The sequence below is a fragment of the Adiantum capillus-veneris genome, chromosome 7 (assembly GCF_014529385.1).
Source record: "Adiantum capillus-veneris isolate H3 chromosome 7, ASM1452938v2, whole genome shotgun sequence".
In the NCBI taxonomy this organism is placed as follows: Eukaryota; Viridiplantae; Streptophyta; class Polypodiopsida; order Polypodiales; family Pteridaceae; genus Adiantum; species Adiantum capillus-veneris.
The window spans coordinates 155326280-155328380 of record NC_140937.1 but is presented as its reverse complement, the minus strand read 5'-3'; the positions used below and the strand labels follow the sequence as shown (position 1 = coordinate 155328380).

The 2101-nt window shown below is 48.0% G+C and overlaps 1 pseudogene; it reads right to left on the bottom strand.

Moving 5' to 3' along the window:
* Positions 1 to 265: 265 nt before the first annotated feature.
* LOC147454874 (uncharacterized) lies at positions 266 to 1841 on the bottom strand (annotated as a pseudogene).
* Between the last annotated feature and the right edge of the window lie 260 nt (positions 1842 to 2101).

Genomic DNA, 2101 nt, shown 5'->3' with positions numbered 1-2101 from the left:
CATTGATAGAGCACAAGCTATTTTTGCAAACAAGACTTGCAAACAAGACGTCCGCCACATTTACTTCTCTTGATTAAAGTTGGACACCCCACTAACATGCTTAACCTAACAATGGCCATCATACTTTTTATCCATCCCTTCCACTTTTGGGACACCATCCGGCATTGCGTCTAGTACAGAGCATGCAACACTCCTTCTCAATAGCATACCACCCCCTATTTCCATATTGGAGCCTCCTTCCATGCACTGCTAATGCCACCTTCAACCCCCTTCCTCTTTCCACTTCTGCAGTAGCATTGTCGGCAACTAGCAAAGTATGCAAAACTCATAGTTGTGCAAGGCAAGTGCTAGCCTTTAGAGTAAGATTTCACAGGAGAGAGAGAGATAGAGAGAGGAAGAATAGATTTCACAGGAGAGAGAGAGAGATAGAGAGAGGAAGAATGGGAGACAGATAGCAAGCAAGAGAACCAATTTTCTTCATATGCTCGTTGTTTTGTTCTTGCCCAAGATTTTTCAAATCAAGGCTGGCGCTAGCGCTGAGTGTGAGATAGATGGCACACATGCGCTTTGCCCATCAGTAGCTCCAAGCTAGTTTTCCATCGGCCGGCGGACTACCATTGTCATGCACATGCCACTATGGTGAGTGCTCTACTGGTCTCCCACTGGCTGCCAAGACAACGCACATGCATGTCGGTGAGTGCTCTACTAGTCTCCCATCGACCTGCAGGAATGAGCAGTCAGCTCTTGATTTTGCGAGCAGTGCAGTCAACAACGCGAGCGAACAGGTGATTGTGCAGCTTGCTCTATACACTACGCGAGTGAACAACTGATAGCGCAGCTGTAGTTGGCAGCAAAGGAATTTAGTGTCCGCCGCAAGAGGAGTTTCATGCAGGCATGAGTAGAATGGCACAACTGCAGTCCTTAATGAATGTTGGCTAAGAGGATTACGCTCCTCAGTGCAGGTCGCTGCATGCCCTCCATTGTAGCAAACAACGGCGCTGGAGATGGTTAAATATAGCGCTTGCAAATGGTGGAGTCAAGGCAGGTGCATGGACATCATGGCCACGCACATATACTCTTACTAACTTTAGCTTTCCACCGCTTGTAAAGAATGCAGTGGCCTAAGAGAGAGAAGTGAGAGAGAGAGAGAGAGAGAGAGAGAGAGAAAGTTTGTTATAAGAGTTTCAATAGCATAATCTGCAAATAGGGATGTAGTGTTGTAGTAGGTGACATCTACGGTAGGAGTTTCAACGTCGTTTGCACTTGGAGAGGAGGGGTGTAAGCTGCATTTTCTACAACAGTGTTGGCAACAACTGATTGGGTTGCACAAACATCATTCACTGGTGCGACGGCACCTCCATCTACAACCAGGTGGAAGCCAGCAGGAGGATAGGCGGCTGCTGGGTTCGTGTGACTCGCCTGTCTAGAGAGTTTGCAACATCGTCGATGTCTGTTGGCTTGGGGTTATGAGTAGTGTCCATGAGGAAAGGCTTGAAGAAATCTAGAGCTAGGCAAGGGATGCTCATTGGTTCCTGCGGGGCAGCTTGGCGCAGGAAGCATGGTGAGCCCTCCGCAGGGCAACTAGGAGAACCAGCAAGGAGGTTCTTTGCCATAGCAAGGAATGCGCATCAGGTTGCATGGTGGGGTTTTGCACAGGACAACCAAGATGGCCTACTGCTCTGATACCATGCGAGAAGGCAGTGGCCTAAGAGAGAGAAGTGAGTGAGAGAGAGAGAGAGAGAGAGAGAGAGAGAGAGAGAGAGAGAACACACAGAGACGTGGACAAGAAACAAGAAGGAATGTGCAATGTGATGAGGCTTGCAAGACTCTTTTGATACCATGTAGAGAAGGCAGTGGCCTGAGAGAGAGAGAGAGAGAGAGAGAGAGAGAGAGAGAAAGGCTGTTAAGCCAGACACGAGGAGGCAAGAAGCCATGAGATAATTCAATATTGTGTTCAATCCAAGATTGTGGTTATATACACAGATGCATGGAAGTTACAAGGGAGTTACAAGGCTGTGTGATATCTTGGGATGCGGGCCATTGTGCCTACTAGGATGCTGAGTAGGTGATGATGTGGATTAATATTCCCACACTGCTTAGC